The sequence below is a fragment of the Heliangelus exortis genome, chromosome 3 (assembly GCF_036169615.1).
Source record: "Heliangelus exortis chromosome 3, bHelExo1.hap1, whole genome shotgun sequence".
NCBI classification, from domain to species: domain Eukaryota; kingdom Metazoa; phylum Chordata; class Aves; order Apodiformes; family Trochilidae; genus Heliangelus; species Heliangelus exortis.
This window is the reverse complement of record NC_092424.1, coordinates 96,322,199-96,349,900: the sequence shown is the minus strand read 5'-3', so window position 1 is coordinate 96,349,900 and position 27,702 is coordinate 96,322,199. Positions and strand designations below refer to the sequence as shown.

The 27,702-nt window shown below is 36.7% G+C and overlaps 1 protein-coding gene across 10 annotated transcripts in view; it reads left to right on the top strand.

The window, feature by feature from the left end:
• MYT1L (myelin transcription factor 1 like) overlaps positions 1–27,702 on the top strand; it is a 294,590-nt gene that overhangs the window by 56,396 nt on the left and 210,492 nt on the right. For 5 of the 10 annotated variants that reach the window (XM_071741820.1, XM_071741819.1, XM_071741817.1 and 2 more), the window contains one exon: positions 20,676–20,790. The gene's annotated coding sequence lies outside the window, so the exon portion shown is untranslated. Of the gene's footprint in view, positions 1–20,675; positions 20,791–27,702 lie in introns of those variants that run through there. The other 5 variants (XM_071741822.1, XM_071741815.1, XM_071741821.1 and 2 more) reach the window with 1 other exon arrangement.

Genomic DNA, 27,702 nt, shown 5'->3' with positions numbered 1-27,702 from the left:
GTGGCTTGAAAGGTACATACAGTTAAGTCCTGTGTCATTTATAGGGCTGTTATAGACCTTGTGTGATTTCTCAGCATATCCCATATCAATTTGTATTAACCACAGGATGTGTTATGTAAGTGGTGAGAGAGGTTATCTCATGAAAACATCACAAGTAATGCAGATCAGGGCTCTGTTCAGGCAGTACCACCTCTTACTTTAAGAATGCACACAGAAGGGTCTTAAGAGATTTACAGAGGAACTTTTTCTCAAGCACATAATGATATGCAAATATCTCAGGATCAAAGGTAAGTCAAAGAAAAATGGCAGTGAGTAGAATAAGTCAGCTCAGCTAGCAGCCTAACTACATGACAGACCCACAGGCAACTTCAGAGCTGTCAGCTTCACTGCCTGTGAAGCCCACCAAGGGGCTGATGCTGCTGCTGAACGAGCATTTTCAGCAGCTTGACATCTGGGCTCCAGGATGGCCTGTGTGCCACGTTGGAGTGGGAGTTTTCACCGTGCTGCTGAGGATGGACACAAAGGAAAACAGATTTGCTGAGGTTAATAGTAATTGAAAATAAATTGTCATGACTGTTTTCAAGCCAAGTTCTACCTGCCAGTTACTAAAGAGTAAAAACATGTCAAAAGCAGACTTGAAACTTCGCTTTATTTAAGTGCACACATTTAAATAATACATGCTTGCTATTTATTTCTAGAGTCTGACAGTGTTGTACTTAGCAAAAGGGGGAAGCATATTCATATACACGTATACACAGATACAAACCCCACATCAAACAGAGAGCTACCTGCCTAATATCCATTTGTTCTTCTCTGTATCATGTTCAGTCTGGGAACAAAATTTACTTTCTCTACCCTATGGATTTATGATAATTAAATAAATGAAAAAATACCCCTTGGATTTACTTCATCTGGCTAGTGATTCCCAGCGTATCACAAGTAAAAGCTACCCTTGTTTACTGATATACTACTATCATGATGCTCTAATGCTGTTATGGCTAGGACAGTTTTAGCCTTTGGAAAAATCACTAGAAAAGAGATTTTTTTACCCCCTCCCACTGTTTTAACAATGAGAGTACTTTTTTTTTGGACTTGAAATGATTAGAAAAACAGTGATCAAGCATTTATATGACGTACTGAAGTCTTCAGATGTCCCCTTGACTGGCTGGCCTTCAACTGAACATACACTTTAAAGAGGAAACAGAAAGTATTAGACTTACTTTTGTTTGCTTGGAGGTTAAAAAAAACTGACATATTGTTGAGAATAGCTTTCTTCATATGTTTTGTTTGTTTGTTTTTTGTTTTAAACACAATACATCAGCCCTAGAATCAATCAAGAACAAACCAAGCCAGTGTCTAGTCTTAGAAGAAGTCTTGCCATGTGGTTTCTGGTTTGGCTTCCTCAGAAGTCACCATAACCAGCAAAGATGCCTGGTTCTTACCCTTTATGAGTATGGTCAACCACAGATGCAGATAAGAGCTTCATTGGATGGGTTTTGCTTATAACTGAGCATGGTTCCTTGTGAGTAGTCAGTGGCACTATTTTGACTGAATGGGAGTTCCACAGGTGGATGAAGTTTAACCCTGAGCAGGGGACTAACATATAACTACATATAAATCATTCAGATCTGCTTAACCCTAAAATTTGCACATACCATTTGGACAAGAAAGCCTGTAATTTAGGCATGAGAATTTACTACCTGCAGTCACACATTACTGTGTGGAGAGATGTTTCTTCAAACGTAAGGTCTTATTTTTTAATTTTGATTAATCCATTTTGATTTTTTTTTCTCCAAATTTGGCTTTGTAAATTTTTTTCCCAATGAGAGTGAGGTGAGATTATTTTTGTTGACCCCTCAATAGTCAGAGAAGAACACAGAATTTCAGAATACTTTCAGAAACTACTTGAGATGCTCAAAACCAGAATGCTTAGAAAAGCCTTTAAATGCAGACCATGTGTTGCTGTAATCCTCCTCTCCAGCCCCAAACCCCTGTTCTAAAGTGCACTCTGGACAGTAGATGTAATGGCCAAAATGGGAGTATAAGAATGTGTATCAGAATGTATATCAGTGCGCTGATGTAGTTACATTTATTTAGCATACAATTAAAAAAACAGTCTGGAAACCAGTATTTTGGGTGAAATACTGGCTCTGCTGTGTGGACTTCATCAGTTTGGTGTCTGGGATAAGGATTTCTCCTACATTAGTGTCTGAAATGTTTGATCTGCTATAGTTTCTGAGTCATCTTTCATGATACCTTTTAATTGACTGTAAAAGAAGCTGAGTCAGACTAATGAGCTGATCCTTTTTTCATTTCTAAACAAATTATTCCATGGCTAAATATATAATATGATACATATAATCAGTTTTGATATTGCATGCAGTAAACCCTGTCAAGAGACCTTTTGAAATTCTAATAGAAATAGATAATTAGAGCCAGTTCAGTATTTTTCCAATGTTAGTGTATGCTTTCCTTCTATTAAATCAAATCAGAAGTAAACAAAAAGTTCAATAAAGCTGGAATGAACTAAGTTACTTCATTCCCTCACTCTTGAAATTTTTGGGTTAACTGGTTCAAGAAGTTCCAGTTACTTGTGTTTCACAAAATATCCCAACAAGGGTAATATATTGAGGCAGTTGTGTGAATCAGAACTCTGTTGTCTCTTATTATAAAATCTTGATTCTCGTGGGTAAATAATTGTTCCAATAATTTTCTAGATACAAAAAAAACCCCAAACAAACTTGAAATGTTTTTGAGTGGACTGCTCAAATCTTGAACACAGTCTGGTGAATCTGATTCATGTCTCAGCTTTATGTATAGGAATATTAGAAGAATGAGAGGAGGAAACTGATATTTGAACTGTACCAGAGAAGTTGTAGGTGTCCATTCTTGAAGATATTTGAGACTCAGCCAAACAAAAAACCTAGTCTGGATTAGGTATTGACCCTGCCTAGAGCAGGCTTGACCAGAGACCTGTGGAATTTCCTTTCAGCCTGAATGACTCTGTGATTTTCTGCTGTTATAAAAAAAATGAGCTTGTAAAAAGCAATAATATTATGGGAAATACTGAGATTAAAGCCTTCCATAAAGATGGACAACCTGTGTCTGTCTTATAAAAAAAAAAAAAAAAAAAAAAAAAAAAAGATACCAGAGCTCCCTTCTGCTCTGCAGGGAGCCACGCTGGTTTTCAGAATGTTCCCAAAGGTTTCACCTCTTAAAGTCCCTACTGTAAGGAGTGATATTACAACATCAAAGATGACTCTGACACATCACTCTCAGCAGGTAATCCCATCCTAGGTTAGTAGTGTGTCGAGAGATGTCATATCACAGTAGGGAAAGAAGTTCTATTTCTTCTGATTGAGCTAGAGGAACCCTTAATTGATGGGGTTATTAAGTTAGGCTTCAGAAGGAGTAATGAACAAACACTTTTTTGTCTACAGTTTTTTCTGTGACTGTGGTAACTCAAGTTAAAGATGTTTGGTGCAGACATGATATTCGTAGCTAAAACATTCACTGCTCTGATTCCAGAGGGTTCACAAGTGCTTCAATAATCCTTGTTTTATGTATGTATTTATTTATTTTTTTATTTTTAGATTTATCCTTCTCTACCAGTATCTCCAGAATGCCACTTGGACAAATATAAACTATCTAAAAGAATGCGTGTATCTCATTTTTGCATAGATGCAAACTGCCACTAAGATAACTCACAAGCAGAACTTGTCTGGAAACTTCATCTAAATTTTATGACAGAAAAATTATTGGCTGTTGACCTTGTCAAAAAAAACCTAAATCAAACTATTTGTCGTATGAAAATACTTGCTTAGAATTGCTGAAATGCTAAGCCTGCCTCAGCTAGCAAGTTATTCCATAGAAGTACATAGTCCAGTAGTTCATGTCTTTGCTCTGCATAGTATAGCAGACTCCTATACCATCAAGACTTTCTGCAGCAATGTTGTGATATTTGGTGGCACTTCACCTGTCAAGAGCCATCAGATTGCCTGCAGGAAACCTGCTGAGCAGTACTGTATGGGAAACTTTCTCATTATTCTGCCAGAATTCAGCAACTTTGTGAAGAATAACAAAGTTAAATCTACCTTAATAAAATCAAAGGGAGAATTCCTCTGTGCAGACAGAAGTACTTATGATTCCTATATACTGGAGACACTTGCTTCCTTTTAATCAAAACCATCTACTTGTCTTCTATTTTCACAAAGTTTTGTTCTATGAGTAAAGAAAATGTGTTTCTCTGCTTCCTGCTGATTAGAGAATGTTTGCCTTTTTGCCATTTCGTTTTGGATATAGATTAGACCACTTGTGTGAGTTCTCCTAGTAATGGCTTACCAAAATTTTCTGGCTTTGAGGATTATGGTATGCATAATTGAAAGACCACACTGTACAAAGAGAGTAGCATCTTTCTTGTGAGGCCTACTCTAAGCATACTGCCTAGTGTCCCATTGCTTCCTACTCTCTGAGAGGACACTTGTACTGCCAGTTACAGAGTTTACAGCTGATGTGCAATTTGATTTATGTTGTCTCTCTGTCTTCCAGTCACATGCTGTCAAAACTGCCACTGTTCTGGAACAGTGCAACTTGACAGAGCCAGGTATCAAACAGGAAAGATCAAGGAAAAGGAATCTTTCAGAGATGAGAGGCTCAGAAATTGCTAAGTCCATTACATTTATCCCAAATTTGACTATTTTAAATATAGAGCGTGGAATTCTCCTATTCAAGAAATAACGTCAGAATCATAATGATGTTAAACCCCAATATTATCTGTTTTCCACATAGATATTTTTGTACTTTGTAAAGGGTGAAGAATAAAAGATTGAACATTAATAAGGATGGACTCTGTTGGTAAGAAGTTGTTTATACTGAAAATACTTTTACACTTAGGAATGTCTCACTTTCTATAGAAAAAGCAGATACCAGGATGGGTATTCCTGAAAAGCAGCAATGAGAATAAAAATTATCATTTTTCCAGATGGACAAAGGTGAAAAAGTATGTCTATTCATAATAGAGATTCTACCCCAAATAATAGAAACTGGAAGTCAGAGAAAGACATTCCTTTCAGAAAGATATTTCTTTTGGAAACATGCCTGACACATGCCTATATTCTGTTGTTCAACAGTATACGTAAAGGTAAAGCTGTAGTTGTACTTCATGAGAAATCATATGCTTTTTTTCTCTGCAGGTCTGCTCATGCAGATCTCTGACTCAAGGGAACGATTTAATAAAGAAGAAACATAGATATATGCAACACAAGAAATGGTAGTAACCAATGGAGTAATAGATGTGAACAGCTGGAGAAATTAGCCAATATTGATTTCAGACAACATGAGGGAAAATGCTTACTTTATGTCCAAAGTTATGGCAGAGTATTCAATTTTCCCTATCTTCCACATCGACTGGGTACAAATAATGATCTTTGAGGAGTTTTTTAGTCTTTGCAGGTTTTTAATTTTTTTTTTTGCTGTCATCTAGCTGTAGCAAGTATGAAAAGAAAGATGGTGTGAGATGAAAGAGAAGAGCTTACTTAGTTACATTAACATCAATCTTTGTCCTCTGGGACATTAGTTTTACTTAGTCTTACTGAACCTATTGTAGTTCATCTAGTACCACCCTCTCAGAAGCTACTGCGCTGTTCCCTTCTTATTCTGCTGTGCAGTTATTCTTATTAATATCAGGTTTTAAATAACTAAGTATGTCAAGTTACTATGCACCGCATTGTGGTGCTCCAATCAAAGAGCAGCCAGTAATGTTGCCTTGTTTTAAGATCTGATGGGTGCACCAACCTTAATTTTCAGTATTTAATAGTGAGAGCAGCAAAATGTTGCAGTATTTGGTTTATATTTCAGGATTTTTACAGAGAAATCCAAGTCTTGTGTGTACTGAGGTAGATGGTAAGCTTCATCAACTACTTTGAAAAAGAAACTGGTCCAGAAAAAATGGGGGAAAATAACCTCAACCAGTCTAAAACTTATATAAAACTCCCTATCTGATATACATCTCTCTGGTTCATGAAATTACGCACTGAAATTATGACCTGTGGAATAAGAACTCCTTTTGATCTCTATCATGTGAAGTTGTAATTGGGCCATAAAATTCTTATAAAAAATTGTGAAGGAAAATTGACTGAATTAGTCTGGTGGATAATTTAGAAAACTGAGTATCTCAGTGATCTGCTGAATACTTGAAAACTTCTCTGAAATGATAGTATCGCCCCATCTCTGTTATGCCATTCACTAAGAGATGGGCATGAGGATCTTCTCCAGAAGATGCTATTTAGATTAATCTTCACTGTACATTTGTTTCTAATGACTAGAAAGTATAGAATCACCAACTCTATCCAAAGTGATGGGTAACCTTTGGTATCCACCATAAGAAACCATAGAAGTGTCAGTCTTTTAAATGGTAGCAGCCTATAGGCACCTCAGAAATTCAATAAAAAACCGAGGCACTCAGAGTCACAAGCCACATACAAAAATCATAAGCTTCCAGAATGAAGCCTTCAAAAACTGAAAGTAAGACATTTATAAGTGTGTCCATTTTCTCTCGAGTCCATCTTAGTATCATTGAACGATTTGGATTTGAAGAGGCTGTTAAAGGTCGTCTTGTCTAAGCCCCTTGCAGTAATCAGGGACATCTTCAACCAGATCAGCTTTCTCAGAGCTCAGTCTAACCTCACCTTGAATGGTTCCAAGGATGGGGCTTCTACCACCTCCCTGGTCAACCTGTTTCAGTGCTTCACTATACTCAGAGTTAAAATTTTCTTCCTTATATCTGGTCTAAATCTCAATGTACCTCTCTAGGCTAAATTTCAGTTTACATCCAGGACCCCTTTTTCTGTCACTACAGGTCCTGCTAAAAATGTCTGCATCTTTCTTGTAGGCTTCCTTTAAGTATTGAAAGGCTACCAGCAGGTAGCCCTAGAGCCTTCTCCAGGCTGAACAACAACAGCTCTCAGCTTTTCTTCATAAGGAGAAGTGTTCCATCCCTTTGTTCATTTTTGTGCCTTCCCTCTCTCTGCAGCAGTTCTTCTTTGTGGGGAGGACTTCTGAGGTGGATGCAGTTCTCCAGGTAGGATCCCAGAAGTATAGTAGAGGGGCAGTATCACCTTGGTTGACCTGCTGGCCACACTTCTTCTGGTGCAACCCAGAATATGGTTGGCCTTATGGGCTGCAAGCACGTTGATGGTCCATCTTTTCATCCACTAGAATACTCAAGTATTTTTCCATTCAATCCCTTCATCCCCTAGCCTGCATTGATACCAAGGATTGCCTCAACCCGGGTGCATTCTTTTTTTTAAAAAGGTGTTTCTTTACTCAGGTACATTATACATGATAAAACTCAAGTCTATGCAACCATTTGCTCATGAGAGGTGTTGGATTGAAGTTCCTCTATATTCAAAATGATTTCCTGGTCCCTGACAAATGGTTGGTTGTGCAGTCTTAACTAGGAATACACTATTGCAATAATTATAAACAACACTTAAAAAAAATATTTTTAGAACAGCAGCAGTCCTTTTCAATGTAAACATTTTTTTCCTGCTATAGTGGCAATCCTAATGTGGGCAAGCAGTATTCCGTTTGGTTTTTGTAGGTGGTATACTCAAATTACATAGAAAAGATTTCTCTTTCCCTTTCCACCCCAAGTATGATTTGTTATTTCTAAGTTTAAAAATATGTGGATTCATATGAAAAGTGCTTTTTGTAAAATAAGATTTGTCTTGTTGGTTTTATTTGTTGTTCTTCCACTATATTGTGTAGCTGAAGAAGTACTTCTGTTTACTTTCAGATGGTGGCAATTTAATTTTGTCAGGCAGTGTTTAGGTTTATGGTACCTGAAAGAATCTTTTGCATGTTGGATGTCAGGAATAACTGGAATTGTATTGCCAGAGTTCAGAAGGTTAGGGTCTTGCACTTGTTCTGTCTATCCAGCAAGGTTCTTAGGCACATGCTTCACTGTAAATATATAAATCATGCCCAAAATTGCATGAAATATAAATAAATTTATTAATAACCTTCAAGAAAACAGTTGTCTCATGTAATTCCCTCAACATACATACAGAGCAAAAGTCTTCTGAAGAAAACGCTGGTCCTGCTTCTTGAGGCTAAGCAGGAAGAGCTCTGAAATAAGGGGGAACATCAAGAGAAACTGAAAAGAAAAAAGTTAAAAAAATAAATACATGTCAAAATTTACAAGTAGAAAGCGATACAGTAAAATTGCCTAACCTCCACTGAAATTATCTCAATATGTTTCAAATACATGGCCTGAAAGCCAAACTACTTTTTTTCTCTCTTAAAAACAAAAATCTTGGTCAGCTTTTAGTCTGGATTTTTAAAAAAATAAAATTTCCCCAGTAAAATGTATTGGATATTCTTCAGCAGATATTTCTGTTTTTTCCTAACTTTTGTGTATTTTATTTCTGTATGCTTTGTATATACTATCTATAAATCCCATGGAAAATAAGTCCAGTTTATTAGCGATTACAGTGAATGACAAAACAGAGATAGGACAATTGTTTCATGTCCCCCCTCCCTCCTCTTTTTTGTGTTAATGTTTATTTCCTCACACCACTGATTTCAAATTCTTTAAAATCTCTGTGAAGCTATTGAAATTTTCAGGATGTGATGTGTTGCAAGAAGAAAAATATATTTCTGTTGTATATCTGCTGGGTGCAGCAATGGGTAAAGAAAGAGCTACGGACTGTCATTTTTTTAGGTAACATCCATAAAATTGATGGTAAAATATTCATTGATGTAAATGGCTTTCTATCTGCTATACATTTGTCTATTCATCTTACATATCTCAAAGGCAGACCAGTAAGCTAAGCACATATTTCTCTAGTCATACAAGACATGAGGATGCTAAATCAGAGTATGGTTTTAAATAACCAAAGGACAAAACAAGAGTTAACACTTAGGATAACTAATTTCAACAGCCAGTTCCAAAGTCAGGCCTTGTTCTAATAGGTCATTCATTATTTGTCATGCTTGCAAGTCTTATACAGGAAATGGTAAAAGAGAGGTAAAAGAGAATTATTTATTGATAATTCAGTTGATATCATAAATTATTCTGTTTATCATAAATAAATCCCATTGCTTACTAAATAATGATTTCTCATCTGCTGTTCAGTATGAAGACAACTAATATAGTGCAAGTAATAATTATTGGACAAGAGCTTGTGAATACATGGGCAATTTACTTAATATCTCTATGTTCAAGGAACAGACATGCGATTAGATACAAGGGGGCAATGAGAACACTCACAGACATGCATCACTATCTGAAAAATACGATGCATGACCTAAAAGAGAGTCTATTTGCAGTGTCCTTCATTGATACTACAATGATCTCAGGTAATGAAAGCATCCTTTGAATTGTCAGGCCACCCAGAATTGCTGTTGGGATAGCAAATACGTTTATGAAAAGGTTTCAGGTGGGCTGTTTATTAATTACTTTACTGTCAAAAATGTATTTTTAAATGTCTCTATTTTTTTCCTGCCAATCACCTAATCAGTTAGTCCCTGTTTCTTTTCTTGTGGGGCTAAGCTGGCTTCCTTATTTTTGCAGTTCATCAATACAAAACTGATTTGAAGCTGAGCTGTATAATAATAAGCCTTTCAGCAGCCAGGCTTGACACTTGCCTTGTAATTAAGGCCTTGATGGTTGTGTTGATGGCAAATGAAAGAAAATGGCTTTGTTCTCAATTCCAGAGGCTTGATTGCTGGTTCTCGTTCTCACCTGAATTCGACCCATTCTGCATTGTGCACATGATTGCTGGAGTGTGAGTAATTGCAGCGCTGGCAGATGACATTTTCATGAAGCACACTCTGCACTGCTCCAGAGGGAATTACAGAATTTATAGCTGGAGAAGCTCATCAAACATGGATTTAGGAAATGCCTATGTGAAAAGTGGGAGCCCACGACCAAATATCAGAGATTTTCTTTTGACATTTGCTTTTACTGAGAGGACTGTGGTCTGCAACCTGTCTTACCTTATGGTAGCAGCCTATTCCTGACTAGGCATTGTGTTTAAGTACAGTTATTGAAGTTCATTAATTCAGTTTTTTTCATGTTTTCTTGTAGTTTTTTGTTTGTTTGAATAGGAGCCTCAGTAAAGGAGATGGCATTATGTTTTCTCACTTCCATTCATATTTTTACATTTCCTTAACCTTTCAGCTATTTGAAAATTGTCAGCTGTTTCATGATGAAAATATATGCTTGTTTTTTATTTTTATCCTCTTATTTTATCAACCTTTTTGCATTGCAGCATATTTTGTTTATTTTAAATTAAAATGAATGTGCATCCTAAAATAGTTACAAAAGCTTCTACAATGGAAATATACTTCAGCAATTATAAATCAGATCTTTAAAGAAGAAAACATTAATGACTTTTTTATTGACAAGTTCACAAATTTGAATGAAGGGTGTTTTGTGTGTTGTAAATAAGCATTGCATACTGAAATTTTGCCTTATAGGTAACATATGCCATGATAAACTTAATCTTTCCTTCCCTCTGCCTTAGTATTTCTGCCTTTCCATCTCCATCTGACATTCTTTGTGGCTGTCTCATGTTCACCATATTCAAGCTTGAGCCCCTGGTGCTTTTTTTTTTTTCTCTTGTAACACAGTAGTGCTTGGATAAGTACCTGTAGGTTGTTGATGTGGTTTTATTTTCCCAGCACCTGAACCAACAGAAACACTTATGGAATCCTGTTGACCTTCTTCAGTCACAACTGTTTAGGCTGTCGCTGAGTTCATGTGTGAAGATTCATAGCTGCAGTGACTCAGACATATTTTTACACTGCTGTCTGTCTAGCAAGCCAAAATATCTGCACTTAGCTTGTAATATTCCTTAATCATGGCAAGTAGGGATCTTTTCCTTCTTGTGTTTGGTATAACAGGAGGTCCTGAGCAATTGGGTGATTGAAGGTTGCAGAATTTTTTAATTAGGCTTATTGATTAACACCTAGGAAAAGTTATGTGAGAAGTCCTTTGAGTTGCTCTGGTAAATACTTGACTAGGAATCATGCTGTTTATTTAAAATACACTGAAAAAAATCTGGGGTCTAATCTGATCGTGTTGAACTGCCTGTTGTTGCAGGGCCTAACTTATCCTCATTTCAGTAATAGATCTCTATATCAATACTAATGAATAGCAACAAGAGGAGAATCAATCTAAACTACTGACAGTTGTTTTTATTTATAGTTTAGTCCTCAGGTAATTGGGTGGAACAAGAGGAGACGTTCAAAGTGTCTTATGTAAATTTTTGGGTGTTAAGCTGCTGCCATTTACAAAAAATAGAATTATTTTTTTTTTCTGTTGACTTGAATGGGAACAAGGTGGAATCTGATGGAAATATATCTTGGTTTTAGTTATACATAACAGACCTCTTAATAAACTTCCAATACCAGCATTGAATTCTGCTCTTAATCTAAATGTTCCTTGGGGACTTGCAAAATACATTCGAGTTCAAATCCTCAAAATTTCTTAGGCAATTAAAACTTTTTGAGAAATTGGATCTCATAGGGTGACTTGTTGTCTTTTGAAGCCATGAATATAATCATGCTCAAGGTCTAAAGCTAGAGAATTGGAGACAAAGGTCTGTAGTACTTCATCATGCATCTTACAGTTATTATTGGAAAGCTGAGGTGCACCCAGACACCTTTGCACTTGCTGAGATGCCTCTTGCAGAGAAGCTGGGGGCCCATCTGCAGTCTTTTAAGGTGCATTCTTGCCTCCAGTATGTTCCTCCTGCAACAGTCACTCTTTCACATCGAGATGTTAGTAGCAACTCAGCCCAAAGAGAGGAACCTGCCATTATTTTTCACAGTACCTGTAACAAAAAAAAAACAAAACCCAAAAGATATCTGTCCAGGGCTCACAACAGAAATAGGTCAGTTCGTCATCCTCTGTGTCTTAGCCAGTATCTTTGACATGAGAAATTATTTCTTTTGTGGGATGAAATGTGGATCAAAGCAGAGTATGCTGAGAAAACTCTGAAAAAAAATTAACTATTTTGCAAATCTGTCACAAATCAGTAAACTATGAGAATAGGGATGAAAGCAAAAGCCAACAAGGAACAGTGAAACATGGCAGTGAGTAGAAGCTTTTGACACTTGCTGAGGTGAAGAGAAAAAGCTGCCTGATACCATTACTTTAATTATGGTGATGATCTGTGACATACTGGGCACAGTGATCAAATGTTACATTATGAAGGCCTTTTTTGGATAGTATTAGCATCTAATACAGCAGCTGTAATGTTGAGAATCACCTTAATGCTTTGTTGTAAAAGTTAAAATATTTCAAGTCATGAAAAATGTTCAACTGACATTCTTATGACCTTCTTGCCAGTACTTCTGGTACTTATTTGAAAACGAGCTCACTTCGATAATCTAATTTGAAACCTCCACCTTTTATACACACATCTGATTAACTTTCTCAAGAAGAATGTTAATAAGATCTAGTTTAGTTTTGTCTAACACCCATTTATGCTTACTTTTCTGTCATTTTTCCTCAAACATCTTTCATTTGCCCCAGTGACCGCTCAGACATCTTGTTCTTTTCCTTCGTATCTTCTTGCTTGCCTCCTTACTTTGCTTTGTGTCTTTTGCTTGACAAAAGAAACATGTGATCTGCAATTTCTTCTCAGCACTGGCTCTTGATTTCACCTGCCTTTTCTATTCCCTTCTACCCTTCCCAGCCAGGGGAAAGAAGATGCCCATCCCATGCTGTTTTTTCTAGACCCTTCATTAGATGACTTCGTGGCATATGGCAACTGTTTATCACTTGTGGCTCAGGATATTGCATGAAACCATTGACTATCCTAAGTATTTTTCTTTCTCTCTTAAGTCTTAAAGAATTTTACAGTAAAGGATATTGTATTACCTGACTCTGCTTCTTCTGTGTTGATTGTAAAGGCCATTGCATTCTCTGGCTCTACACAGAATATTACATTATCTCCTCCTATATTTTGATGGTTTTCCAGCCAGTACAGTCACTCATCAAAAATTACTTGCTTCCGCTGAGAAACCTGAAATTCTTGGACTCTGTGATGAGTCTATGCATGTAGCTCCTTTATTATTTAAGAGATGTGATGAAAGGGTAGAAGTTTCCTCCTTCCATTTATAAATAGGAGTATTTCTGTGGGTTTTTTTATACTTCCTTATAGTCCAGCACCTCTGGTTGTTATGCTGTTATTGAATCTAAATAGAACTTAAGCTTGTTTACTTTCCACTAACTTAATCCATAAATTATTTTTTTTCAACACCTGTTCTACCTGCTGCACAAGCATTTTTCTTCCTCTTTTGATACAAATTAATCAGTACAGGGGTGAAGCATGATGTAATGTATTAGATAATCCTAAATTTACCTATCTTTATTAATGATATTTTTTTTGTACCTTTGGGGGAAGTTTTACATCTGTCTGTGTATGTTAATTCTAAGATTATTCTGTCATTTTTAAAGAGTGCTCTAAATTTGCTCTACAGATCTGCCAGTACAGCTCTTTGATATCTAGATTACCCTGTAGCTGGTACATCAGCCCTCCTTAGTTTTCTACTTTTGATACTATCAGAAATCATTCTGTTGTAGGAACTTGCCCTACAAATAACTCATCACCCATTTGAGGCCTCCCATAGTCCATCAGAGGCTTTGTATATGTTCATAAACACATTTTCCTTTCCTGCTTATTTGCTATTAGATGTTTTCTGTTGGGTTGTTCTGTAGCAGTTGTCTTGTCCATCTCTGTCTAACTGTTGTACCCCAGCTTTGAACCTGAGACACTGCTTCAGGTAGTGCTACCAGTTACTGTTATCTTACCTGGCAGTACAGGTGAAATGTGGGGAGGGAAGGCGAGTGTGTTTCTGAGCTAATGTCACCAGAGAAATGGTCTGAAAATATAAAATGCCATAACATAAGAAAGTAGCAGCTGTAGTTACATTTTTACTATAAACACAATCTGTAATCAATTTAGTGCTCTAATGTGGACCCTGGGTGTCCACCAAAGCCCCTCTTCAGCTGAATAGGGGAGAGAAAGTGTAACAAAAGGCTTGTGGGCTGAGATAAGTACAGGGAGATCACTCACAGATTACTGTCACAGACAAAACCAGACTTGACTTGGGGGAAAATGAATTTATTGCCAATCCATAGGTCTTGCCAGGATCCTGCTCCAGCATGGACTTTGCACAAGGTCACAGCCTCTTTCAGGCATATATCCATCAGTTCTGGTGTGGAGTCCTCCACAGGCAGCAAGTGGATGTCTGTTCCTCCATGGGCTGCAAGGGGACAGCCTGCCTCACCATGTTCTTCATCATGAGCTCCAGGGGGATCTCTGCTCTGGTGCCTGGAGCACCTCCTCCTCCTTCTTCACTGACCTGGGTGTCTGTAGAGTTGTTTCTCTGTTGGTTTTTTTCCTCCTTCTTTCAAGTGTTCTTACAGAGGTGCTACCTCTGTCACTAATTGATTCAGCCTTGGCCAGTGTGGGGTCCATCTTAGAGCTGTCTGACATTGGCTCTCTTGGACATGGGGGAAGCTTCTATCAGCTGCTCTCAGCTTCTCACAGAAGCCTCCCCTGTAACTTCCTTGGTACTGAAGCTTCGTCATGCGAACACAATAAGTGCACAAATTATTTGCAAAGAAATCCAGTCAGTAGGACTATGTTCAGTTTTCTCAAGTATTTCCCAATTGTTCATACAGACAAATAGCATCCTTGGAGGAGAGGTACCCTTTCTGTTTACACTTACACAGCTATACTTAGTGTGTGAACAATCACATATTGTTTTCATTTTTGATTTGTCTGTCTTTGAAATAACAAAATAATTAAAGGGCAATGAATAACTAGTAGTGAGTATTTGTTTTCAGTTTGAGATCCATCTTCTTCTAAATTAATTGTAAATACAGACCAGGTTGTAGGCACTATTTACACTTCTCTTTTTTGTTAAGTGTCACTAACAGATCAATTATTTGCATTTAAAAAAAATCTTTGTCATTATTGTGTGATCTCGAGTGATCTCGAATTCACAAGTTTTATTCGCAGCAAAACTTTGTGATGTAAATTATTGCAATTGAGTATATATAATGGAAATTTTCAAGTCCAGAGTAGTATTTTAACATTAGTTTTTATAAATCAGTTTTTTTGTACTATAAACATATTGAATAGAATATTGTTTATGTATTTGCTGCTTGTACAGTTACATATGCAGTATGACTTACAACAATATAAACTCAACGCTTTCATTTCCACGTTCAGTTTTTTTGAAATCAGTATTATACTATCATAAACTTGTTTTTGCATGTAATTAAGTTACATAACATATAGTTTATCTGTTGGTTCTGAGAATTTTAAGAATCCCATGGGCTTAACCACAGACTATTTTCATATAAATTGCTATTTTAAAGAGGAATCAATGGGAATGTATCTATTAGTTTTGGTCAAGGGATTAAGAAATTGCAGCTTCAGAGTGACAGCTGTTGGAGTGACAGGGCACGTCTGAATGGGGATCTCCCCATTTCTTTTTTGTTCAGAGTATGAAAAAAAATCACTGGTGAATCAAGGTTTTTAGCACGTGGCAAAATAGTGGAAGTAGGGCTTCTTTCTGTGTGCACTTCCTCTTTTCATAGAAAAGATAGGTGGATAAAAAATGCAGATCAGTAACTGCCTGCCTATCTCTCTCTCTCCTTAATACATGTGCAGCTTTGCTCATTAAGCTTTAAAGCTGTGTTTAAATTTTTTAAAAGTATGGCTCATGTGCTTCACAGGACCTTTTAAGTTGCCATCAAAATCAGACACAGGAAAAGGATCTGATGTAGAAATATAACATGTCTCCTGGACCAGACTTTATCTCTTTTCTTTTTGTTGTACTGAGAAGGCTACTTCTGTGGTTCTTTATGTTACAGTAGAACCATAGAATCATAGAATTGTTTTGGTTGGAAAAGAACTTGGAGATCATCAAGTAAAGCTGTTAATCTAGCACTGCCAAATCCACCACCAAACCATGTCACTAAGCACCACATCTACACCTCTTTTAAATGTATCCAGGGACAGTGACTCCAACCACTGCCCTGGGCAGCCTGTTCCAGTGTTTGACAACACTTTCAGGGAAGAAATTTTACCTAATACCCAATCTAAACCTCCCCTGGCACAACTTGAGGCCATTTCCTCTTGTTACTTTGGGAGAAGAGACCAACACCCACCTCGTTTCAGTCTCCTTTCAAGTAGTTGTAGAGAGTGAAAACGTCTCCCCTCACCCTCCTTTTTCTCCAGATTAAACAACCCCAATTCCCTCGGCCACACTTGGTTACATTTGTGCTCTAAGCCTTTGCCAGCTTAGTTGCCTTTCTCTGGACACACTTCAGCACCTTGTAGAGAGGGGCCTAAGTGAGCACAGGATTCAAAGTGTGGCCTCACCAGTGCTGTGTACAGGGGCACCATCACTTCCTTAGTCCCATTGGCCACACTATTTCTGATACAAGCCAGGATGCTGTTGGCCTTCTTGGCCACCTGGGCACACAGCAGGCTTTTTGATCAACACCCCCAGTCTTTTCTACAATATAGTGTTCCAGTCACTCTTCCCCAAGCCTATAGCATTGCATGGGGTTGTTGTCACCCAAGCACATGACTCAGTTCACCTTATTGAACCTCATACAACTGGCCTGGGCCCATCAATCTAGCCTGTCTGGATCCCTCTGTAGAGCCTTTCTACCTTCAAGCAGACAAACAATACTTCCCAAAATACACATGCTATACATCCAGTATGCTGGGCACTGCATTTCTTTCATTTTGTTCAAAAGGTGGCTTTGATGTTAAATAACTTCAGTTAATGATCAAAGGAGAGAGAGAGAATAAAAATTTTAACTAGTGACAAGAGATGGTAAAATGGGTCCTTAGTCTACAGAGGAATCAGTAGGTGCTTAGCATATTCACCTGTAGACATTAAGTAACTCCAGTGTTGGTCACAGTAGACTGTGTAAACAGCTCTGCACAAAATCTGGCATTATAGACCCGTCAGTAACACAAGCCATTTCACCACATTCAGTTATGATATAATTATTCTCTAATAGTTGTCAGTGTAGGAGTATAAAACTAAATCTGCTAGTTACACTTGCTGTGTATAGCCCATAGCCTGCAGTGCTTAGACTATAGGTCTGTAATCTGTAGGTTAATGCTGTTTATTTTACATTTCCATTTACCTAGTTATTTGTATTTCTAAGATGCCATCGGTACCTCTGGTTTGCTCTAGAAAGCAGCATGAAAAATCCAGAAAGGCAAATCACTTCTTTGCCCTACACTTGGTGTAATCATTGGCAAGTTGCTTTGCTTGCTTTCTTCTTGTTTGTCTCTTTTAGTAACAGTGTATTGAGGAGGTGAATCTGAACACAAAAGGTGTTTGTGGACTTCTAAAGTGTCTCCAAATCAACAGCTTTTAATGTAACATAATTTGCTTGTAGTGGGGTTTAAAATTATGAGATATTAGGCAACATTATGACAGTCTTGTCGGGGTGCCATCCTCCTACTTTAGGCAGTTTTCATACTCCATATTGTCCTGGCACTGGACACATGGTTGCTTTGGAAGAGCCACAGGTAGTGCAGCAAAGACTTTCTTTGTGTTTTCACCATCGTCATTGCCTTCAGAAATTTGTTAAGTCCACTTTCTGTACTCAGGTGCACTGTTTTCCACTTTCTCCAGTGTGCCTCACCGTCTGTCAGGAGGCAACTGTTTATCTAGAATCTGAGGAGAGGCATGCAGACATTCTAAAAACTCCCCTCAGTGTCAGTTGTGTATTTTCCTCATTAGTTTTAAAACCTTGTTTGACAGTGACCGATTCTTTGAACCGTTAATCCCGCCTAAGCCACACTTAACCTCAGAGACAATGACATCCAGTGTTAACAAGGATGCTTGTGGACTGTTTATTTTCAATGCTGATATTCTTAAAATTTCTGAGGGCACTATATCTCAACTTTGTATATCTTCTTCCTCTGATGAAAAGCATTTGCATTCATAGATGTTTGTATTTCAAGCCATTGAAATTGATTTTTTTGTTTGGGTTTCTGAAACAAAGCATTCCTATCATTAGCAGAATTTTATGGAAAAGAGTGGGGACTTTGTTTTTCCTGTATTCTCAGGTGCAAGAAAGTTGCCTGTGGCTTCCTTTGCATTTGCCAAGCTGATATTGAGGCAGATTTCTGAATAGGTGCTGCACATAGAATCATAGAATCATAGAATCATAGATTAGGCTGGGTTGGAAGGGACCTCAGAGATCATCGAGTCCAACTCTTGATCAACTACCGCTGCAGTCACTAGACCATGGCACTGAGTGCCATATCGAGTCGCTTTTTAAATGTCTCCAGGGACGAAGAGTCCACCACCTCCCCAGGCAGCCCGTTCCAATGTCTGATCACCCTTTCCGTGAAAAAATTCTTTCTAATATCCAATCTGAACTTCCCCCGGCACAATTTAAGACCATGCCCTCTTGTCTTACTGAGAGTTGCCTGGGAAAAGAGACCAACCCCCGCCTGGCTCCATCCTCCTTTCAGGGAGTTGTAGAGAGCAAGGAGGCTTGATTTGTGTCTGCAAAGCAGTATTCCCCATAAAGACAAGAGTGCTGCTGGATATCAGATTTTCATATTTGCAATGGAGGGTGAAGAGTGTGTTGTGGAATCCAGCATTTTCATCCCCACCTCTGTCTTCCTGTTATTTAACAACTGGTTAATTTTCAGATCTGTCAGTGCTCCTTGTTTGTAAAAATCAGAATTCCCAACATGGCTCAACACAGTCATTGGGAGAAAAAAGGAAAGACCCCATTATTTAATCTCTTAAATTTGTTTTAAATTTGGCGGTGTGTAAACATAGAGAGTCGGCGGTCGCTGACCTTGGTGCTGAACCCGGGGCGCTGTAAGCACCAGTGAGTTCTGAGCCTCTGCCTCAACTTCTAACTGATAAATATCATGATACTTCTTAAAAAAATATAAACTGTGTGAAGTACTTCACAGGTTTGGTGGGGTTTTTTTTTTGTTGTGGTTTTTTTTTTTGTTTTATTTTTTTGCTAGCTTCATTGTGTCAATAATAATTTCTTACCTGCAAATGAGTTTATAATTGCAGTTACACAGTGTGTTACAGCCACTTTCTCCTTAATAATGAATCCATCTTTCCTAACATAGTAATTTTTTTTCCCCTAGTTCAGAGGGAAAAGGCACATTAAGGTAACCATGAAGATGCATCCATAACTCTGTATACTTCTTTATAAGCAGTAAATTATTGGAATTAACTTTTTATGTATATTTGCTAAGATTAATTTACTTCCTCAGAGTCAGAATAAAAAAACGAACCAGCCAGTTGAGCTGTGTATGAGAATTTTAGGAAATAAATGATGACTTTTTTGGTAAAAGGCTCTGTTCCTTTGTACATTTTTGGAGTTTTTCACTTAGCTTCATTATTTTGAAGACTAAAAGCCCCTCTGTTTTTATAAAATTGCAAATAATAATAATAGACTGATACTTAGTATATCTACATGCAAACTGTTTGATAAAAATAAGTTTTAATCTTACTTTTGTTCTCATCTTCTAGTCTTGTAGAATATTTCCTTGCCTAAAGAGTAGTGTATAGGAAATGGAGTACAGTATCTTTTAAAGGATTTATGGTAATGCTGCTGAATTTAGCTGAGCATAAACAGCATGGTGAGCCCCTCAGGGTCTCTTCATTTTTCCTGACACACTCCACTGCTGCCCCATTAACTCTTTGTCTGTTATTGCCATCTACTCAGTTTAATGAGTATCTTTGAATTTGAAGTTCTACACAAGAAGCAAAGCTAAGATAGCTGGTGCACCTTCTGCAGCTTTCAGCACAGTATCCCATTCCCTTTGCAGTTTTTTTAAAAATTAAAAAGTACTGTTGTGTTCTTCAGCAAAATAGTTATATCATGACGTTTTCTTTAATTATGGTGGACACTTATCACAAGCACTGAGTAATGACTACGAATGTGATGTGTTATCTGTGTAGATTTAGAAGGTATGAACATTCTGAATAGCTGCTAGAGGAGGCTTTTCCTTACGTTAAAATTCATCATATTAATGCTGACTCTTTAATGCAAAGAAGGAATAGTGCTGTTGGAGACCTTGTGCTATCAAAGCAGAATATTATATTTCTTCTACGAAATAATAAGACAGAAGGACTAGGTACTGTTTTCTGATACCTGCATGAGTCCAACTAACTGCTGCAAAGGGTCGGTATGTGGCTCATTACACTGGATTCCTAAAAGTGAATGTATTACACTCGTCTGAATACATGCATAAACCATCTTAAATTATTAAATTATAAACTATATTATGAGACAAGGACTCAATCCAAATTAAAGCCTGAGTAATACTGCACTGGGACACAGCATAGGATTTAAGAACAAAACTAATCTTGGATTCATTGTTAACTGATCAGCAGAAGCAAAAACTCACTTTAAAGTAGCTCAGATATTTAACAGGTATGGAAAGTCTTTTCAATGACAAATAAAATGTCTGAATAATTCAGTACATTTCTAGTCTTAAAAATTGAGCTTTTGTATTATTGAAAGACTACTTAAAAAGCTAAAATAACAGGTGAGTGATTTTCTCTGTTCTTGGTAAATTTGTTATCCTTTAGTAAAGGTTTTTGTTTTGTTTTTTTTTCTGTTTTTCTTTTAGAAAATGAATCTGGAAGAAAATTGGTGAATCCTATTCAGTGGACCTACAAGCACTCTGACAGGCTCAGAGAGCAGAGTCTGGACCAAAGAGCAATTATCCCACCAAACAGTTTCAGGTACAATTGACCTAAATATAGCACTCTCTCTAGATTATTGACAAGAGTTCATTTCCTGTAGTGCTTTTCCCATTTACCACTCCTGGTAACCACTGTGATCTTATCTGTCTGGTGCTTCATGACTTCTGGGATGCAGCTCTGAGTTCTGTTGTGCATTATCTTTAAACAAACAATTCATGCTAAAAGAGTCATTTGCAGTAAAATTAGATTATTCATATATTATTCTTGCTGCTGAAGTTACATGGAAAAGGAGTGAATGCTTGAATCCTTATGGACTGGAATTCTTTTTCCTGTGAAGTTAGAAAGGTAGTAATTGGTACTGCAAATAAATGGATTTTATTTCATCAAACTGTAATAATACATTGGAAAACTTGCTATTTCTTTCTTTGTATGTATTTATCCTTAAAGTAAGGCTCCCGTTAGTGTCATCCTGCACCCAGGCAATCACTGTAGTTATCACATGCTGGCATGAAAACAAATGGGGCTATGAACAGTGTGTAAGTGTACAGAATGTGGATGAACTGAAATCAGCAGCTGATAATGATAAAACACATTTCAATTTTGAAGAATACATTTTTCTTAAGCATTGCTTGCAAACTTCTGCAAAATGCTAAATACTTTCACATCCCTTGTATGTAGAATGCAGAAAAAATAGATGGATTCACTTGCAGTTCCTCACAGAATTTCTTTATTTTTTTAAATGCTACTTCTTCTGTTGAATTTGTTTTTTAAAAATCTATGCATTGACCAGAAATAAAATAAAATAAAAATAATTAAAAAATGAACAACAAACAAAATTTCTATCAGATTCCGTGCTGATCACACTCATGCTGTTGGGTAGCCATTTTTTACAGACCTTTATTAACTAATACAGTGGGAGAAAATTGTGCTATTAGTTTACTGCATTTCCCCTACGTTTACCCAAAGGAACACCAGAATGCACATTTTGATTTGGGGAATAAACTCCATTAAAAGTCCTAGGTCCCACTCTACAAAGGTACCTCAAGACAAAGTTGAGTTGAAAGCTGAATACTTTATAAGATAGACACACATATATAAACTATTGGTCTACTGACTTTGTTTCTTTGATGATGACAGAAAGTAGCTGAGAATGTAGTTAGACTCAAGAATTCTATAATAAAATAAAATGAAGCATAAATCTGTTAATTCCATTGTAGAGTAATTAATTTTTTCCAAGGAAAAATTATATTAAATGTAGGACAGGATTTACCCCTGATTTTTTTCCTCTCAATCTACTGTGATGAGTTGATTAGACACAACATGCTATGTTTGAAAGCAGTAGAAATTTGGAATGCTAGTATAATAAGAAAGCAGTAAAGTAATCTGTGTAGATGGGATAAGAATATGCAAGGTATGGTTAACTGGATTCTCAACTGGAGAGTTTCTACACTGTGTTTTAGGATCCTGAGAAATCTGGGTAGTCCTTTCTGGTGGGGTGCTAAATAACTTTAAAGTTAGAGAAGTGAGGGAATATAGATGAGAAAATTAAACAGATTAATGGGAAGTTTCTTCTGTTGTAGATTCTTCCACAGAACAAGACAATTAAAGTACCATTTGTCTAGGGGGTGCAAAAATAAAATCAATTCTTCCCCAAAACAAAGAGAGAGAACTCACAAGCAGGTACTAGCAGCTCTTCAGTATGAATTGTCGTATTTCCCTTTGTTACATTTGTTATTTTACAAATAGAACTCCTCCTAGTCTTATTGATTCTTCTCAGTTCTGATTTCTGCTATTTTGTTTTTGCTCACATAAAATACATCTAAAATGTGATCTTATATCCGCAGAGGTGTATCAGATACACACATTTTGTTCAATATTGTCCTTACAATCCAGATCCCTGCATGGCTGACATGCAAACAGTTGTACGTAATATAGATGAGTAAGTCCATTTGAAACTTAGGAACTAACCCCTGAAAACCCTAACTAAGCTCCCTTCTCTATGTGAGTGGTCTTTCTGAGGACTGCTCACATCAGCTAATGACAGATAGAAACATCATTCTGGACATTATAGTAAGCTCCATCTTGTAATATATTATGGACCAATTTTTTAAAGCATTTTTAAATAAAGTTATTAGACATTTTCAAGGGATGTTCTGATCCCTTACAGAATGAAGACCCATAGAGGACAATAGTATAGAATAGAGATTTTAAAGCACTTTATTCCTGCTGTTTTATTGAGTTTACCTGCCACCACAGTGAAAAGACATAGTAAAGCAACCTTAATTAGGCAGCATAGGAATCCCTGGTATGCAACATTCTTCTAAGCCAGCTTTATATTCTTCCTGCTTGTTCTACGGTGCCTCAGGGAATGAAAAAAGTCTGGTCCAATTAAGAGAATTAGTTAATAGTTGGGAAAGATGAATTCAGGTTTTGCCTATTACACAAACATCCTGCAGTTCGCTTAGCTAAGTACTGAGCAAAATTCAGCAAGACCTAAGGATCAGGGATTGTGATTCTGTTTTCTCTGCCTCTGAAGCAGAATCAAGTGTCATTCCATGTTCCCATTATCTTAGTTACCCCACTTAAATACCCGAGTGGTCAGAAATCTTAGCTTTCTTCATTAGAAGAACAGAATTCTCTATACTTCTCTATCATACTGTTCTTATGTAAGGATATTGATGGAATGGCAGGGACAGGAAGAAATATAATGCCTCATTTTAATTCAGACAAGACTATTACAAATATACTGTCATGATGACAAGTTCATGTTATCTCTCAGCAGTGTAAGTCTTTCTAACATGACTTTCTAAAACAGCAAAGTTCATCAATCAAAATGTCACATGTTGCTAAATTTACAGTTTAGGAATTATCACTGTAAATTTAAGTAGTAGAAATCATCACATGAAACTGTGCTTCTTTCTCTTTGTCTCGCCCCGGACTTAAGTGGTTTCAGAAATGAGGCTGTTGGCTCTTTAAATAGCAGTTTCTAGGCAGCATTTCTGCTCCTGTGAACAGGCAAGCTTGTTTATATTGCATGGGCCAGGCAGCTCTAATTGATCACAGGCTGCTGCTGATGTTAGCATGCTAAAGAGAACAGTTATGTTAAAGCTAAAAATATCAGGGCAGGGTCATATCATTAAAAAAAAAAAAATTAGGAAAAAAAGGATTCTTGTATTTTATTGTGTATATAGCTCAGCTTCTAACAAATACTTAATCCTCAAAACATCCTGAAAGTTGCTTGGGACATAAAATGAAAATAACCCCACTATCAAATGGCATGGTGTCTTCTCATTGCACTACCAGGCACATGTATAAATCCCAGTCCCATATACAACCTAAGTAAAAATGCTATTTTAAGAGGCATCTGATGATGATAGAGCTGATAATTTTTGTAGCAAACATTTAGGAAATGTTGGAGTACTTGCATTAGAAGTGGTAAAATTTAATTTTGCTAGTTTATTGCAGCTTCTTACAACTTAATCCCTCCTTTTCTATTACTCTAGTAATTTATGAAGAGTTATCATGTAGCTTTGTTCTGACTGTTTTCCTGTTGTCTGCTTTGTAAATTATTCTTTTGTCTTTATAACTATTGGTTTGTAAATTCTGGTGAGAAAAAAAAAAAAAAGTTATAGCAGGTATGCACATTTTGCTTTTTTGCAATTCAGATAAATGACTGTGTATTGCTTAGCTGCTACATATAGCTGAAGCATTTCTTCTGAAGCCAAGGAAGACACAGAAGACTAATCTGAAAGCCAAGTGGAATTAAGAGAAAGACTTCATCGATCAAAAAGGGTTTGAATCAGGGTTGAGCTTGGGCAGAACTATGATTTTTGTACAATACAAATAAAGCTTTTAGTAGAAAGCCTACAGATAAAAATTACTTTGATACTTAGGTACAAAACAGTTACAGAAGTTCATTTCTACAGCAGTATGTTCATGCTTAGTGCACTGAGAATGCCAAAGAAAGGTATATGCTTAATAAAAATTATAAAAAATCTTATCCAATAAGTAGCTAAAATCAAGCAAAGGTACATGCTTTACAGTCAATCAAAGCTATAATGAGATTTTTTTAAAAAAAGGTTTTAAAAAGAATGGTGGGAAGGCTGAGCATGTGCGGATTCCTATAGGTTCAACATTCCTTTCTGTATACAACAGTTTATGCCTCTGTAGTATGTCCTTATTAATATTACTGCAAACAAAACTTAAAGAAAGGGTACTTCCTCTCTTCCAAACACATTTTTGGGAAGGTACAGAGGGGGCAGACACTATGATTTCACTGTCAGCTTGCACATTTCTAGAGGGAGATTGATTGTGGTTTGGGACAGTGCAGGGCATTGCTACTCAGCAACTTTCTGTAGTGTTGTTCCCAGATGACCTCATGGATGGATTTATATTTCAAAATCATACAGATGTTAAATATTGCTGAAAATAGCATTCACTCTTGTTGTGCTCCCTTTCAGGGCTTCTAGGATGAAATTTATCTGCCCTAAGGTAGATGTCTTTTATATCTAAATTGTCTTTGACTATGCTGCCTTTATAGTCAATGGAGAGAAATAGACACTTCTTTGGAATGAATCATCTGTTTGTAAGACAGGCATCTAAATAGGTCAGGTGAATCAGACTGTAAAGGAGCATATTCCTTACTACCGGGAATAAAGGGAATGTAGGGATCATCTTAGATGTTGATGCCTGTATTGCAGATACCTAAAGTAATGTGAAGTGAATTGAACACTGTCTATAGGAACTAAGTCAGAGCTCTAAATTAGAGGAAAACACCCTACTCTTCAGGAAGAACCTTTTCCTTTAGAGGTCCTGGTGTCACTGCACTGGGGTGCATGGTCACAGTCACAGTCATCAGGTGATAAATGTAAAAGAAATATTATACCCATATCTTCTCCCCCATAGCATTTTAAGAAGTGATAACTGAGTACTCTACTGTGGGAAGAAGTAACTTATATACATCTATCATCAGTTGTTCAACTGGCTACACAGTGGAATGAATTTTTCACTGATCTGCTAATAATGTTAATGTACAGGATCTCACCATGGTTTTGATTGGTCCTTGTAAGCTGTTTCAGAACCACATACTTTTTTCTCAGTCAGAAGTCTTTGCAAGCAGACAAAGAAGTGAAGGTATGTAGTTAATTAAGTTATTAGACTAATTTAAATTTATTCCCCACTGTAATAATTATGGTTAGTATCAGAGTTTCACTGAAGTCTCCAACAGATGAGGTGGTTTGCACAATATACCTGAGTGTCCCATGATGCATATTTTTAAATGCTAACAAATGAGTTTCGCAGAAAGGATCTCGGCTTTATTTTGTTTTTCTTTGTTTTAAGTGTCAACCATAAACAATAAAAAGGAACATACAAGAACAAACAACATTGTTTATTATATATTTAAAATATAAAACAAAAACATAAAGATGGGTTGAAAGCACTTGAACACCCATGCAGCTTTTTCAGCTGCTTCTCTTCTTCCATTATTTGCAAAAATCATGATCCCAGCAAACCTGCAAGACTTTTGTCAGATGCATACCCAGGAGTAGCACAACGATGACAGCCTGGAGTAAGCAGATTGCTCGTGAGGCTAGCAGGTGCCAAAACATGCTGTTTTATGACCCTGTGTAAATATGCCAAAAATATCTCAAATGTACTTCAGTAAATAAATGCAAAAAACCCTTAGGCTTCAGAAATACAGTCTGTAGAACTGTCTGAGATTAAGCAAAAAACTTTTAGTTAGAAGACCAGTGTTCTAATTTCTGCTCTGCAACGGGTTAGCTGTTTTCAGGTAGTGATGCCTTTTGTCCAAAATCTGTATTTTGCTACTTTAATAGATGGCATGTCTTTCAAAAGTAATTGAGAGCAGAACTGCTATGGATTCCATAGATGAAAACATGAAATTAGGTTGAATCATATGCAAATGTTGACTAAATGTCTCTACATCATTTCCCCTGTCTTTTAGAGTTACAGTATTTATCTGTCTTCATTTATAGTAGTGTCAAATGCGTAAAGAGCAATAAAAATTGCAGTGTAAGTTCAAGTGTTGTCAAGTCAGTTTATCTTAGTATTAAATGTAAAAGTAGATTCATAGGTATAAAACATTTTTCTTTGATCAGCCTGAAAACAATTTGCTATAGGTAAAGTAAGATTTAAATGTCTGTGTTAAGCAATTGCATTTAACATTAAAGACAGTGCTACCAGAACTGTGATAAGTCAATTTGCATTTGCAAAATGCACTGTGAAATTGTCAGATCATTGAAATAGTACTGTGTATTTAGTATATAAAATCGGATCAGTGCAATAAAATATGTAGCTGAAATTGAAATACAAAGGCAGGGGTGAAGAGGAGTTAAAAAAGAAGGTGTGAAATTTTCTTTGCATTTTAAATATTGTATTTAAATTTGAAATCCTTGTACCATTGTAACCCTTTGAAAATTTGCTGTTGAATGTATTTTGTGTAAGGTAACTAAATGTTGCTGAGAAATAAGGGATAGTAATTTTGACAGAGAAATGATAATTGCTATAGTTTTTAGATACTTAAAGAAATGTCCATGAGATAAATTTTGCAGGGTGAAAAAGTATTTCCATGGTACAAGCACTTGATCTTAAAATTTGGTTATGAATGCAAAACCAAGGAATCCAAAATTTAAGTGGTAATATATCATAAATGATGCAGGAGAGACAAAACCTTAACCTTCTGAAATTTATGAATGTGTGTACACAGTGCATGTTCTGAAGCATGCACTGAGCTGTCTCTGTGCAAAATGTCAGTGTTCTTTATCTAAGAGATTAGAAAAGCAAGATTTTGGATGTAGTCTGTCTGTTCGTCAGCAAGATACACCATTTCTCTAAGCCATGGTAAGCCAGTGTGAAAAAAAAGGAAAAGCATCTTTTAAAACTGAGATCTTACACTGAATATGTAGTCATGTGTTACAAACATGATGGGTC